Source organism: Sceloporus occidentalis, unplaced genomic scaffold (assembly GCF_023333645.1).
Source record: "Sceloporus occidentalis isolate IW3139 unplaced genomic scaffold, rSceOcc1.0.p SCAF_536, whole genome shotgun sequence".
Classification (NCBI taxonomy): Eukaryota; Metazoa; Chordata; class Lepidosauria; order Squamata; family Phrynosomatidae; genus Sceloporus; species Sceloporus occidentalis.
In genome coordinates, this window is record NW_028317516.1 from 27,501 (window position 1) to 28,294 (window position 794).

A 794-nucleotide genomic window follows, 5' to 3' on the forward strand; every position below is an offset into this window, starting at 1 on the left:
CCCGCCGGGCTCCTCTCTCGATTTTCCACGTCTCTGTTCGCACAGGGGTTTGCTCTCGCCCCGTCTCTCGCCCCGCCAGGCCGTCTGTTGATTTTCGGCATCTCTGTTCGCGCAGGGGTTTGCTCCGCAGCTGCCTGTCTCTCGCCCCCTACCGCTGGCCCCGTCTCTCGCCCCCCACCGCTGGCCCCGTCTCTCGCCCCGCCGGGCCGTCTCTTGATTTTTCGCCTCTCTCTTCGTGCAGGGGTTTGCTCCGCAGCTGCCTGTCTCTCGCCCCCCCCCACCGCTGGCCCCGTCTCTCGCCCCCCACCGCTGGCCCCGTCTCTCGCCCCGCGGGCCATCTCTTGATTTTCCGCCTCTCTCTTCGCGCAGGGGTTTGCTCCGCAGCTGCCCGGCTCTCGCTCACCTGGACCTGTCGTCGTGCCGTTACCTCCCGCGGGGGATGAAGCGCGTTTATCGAGGCGTCGCGGACGTCCGGCTCTGTCTGGAGGGACTGACTGAGGGCGCTGCTCAGGAGCCGTGACATGCAGAGCAGCATCTGTCACCTTCATCATTCTGCCGCTGGGCGGCGGATCGCGGGCCGCTGGGTGGTTGCGGATGGAGGATGTCCGGGGTTGGTGGTGTGGAGATGGTACATGCTACTGGACACTCGTAGTTTTTATACAATTACTCGGCAGGAGGAGCTCATCTCTGGGTACCCTGCTTCTGTATGTACTACTCCCACCGCCGGTATCCTCCGTGCTCGGCCCTGACGGGTAGCGGTGCTCGTTAACCATTAAAGTTCTGAGTGGAGAAAG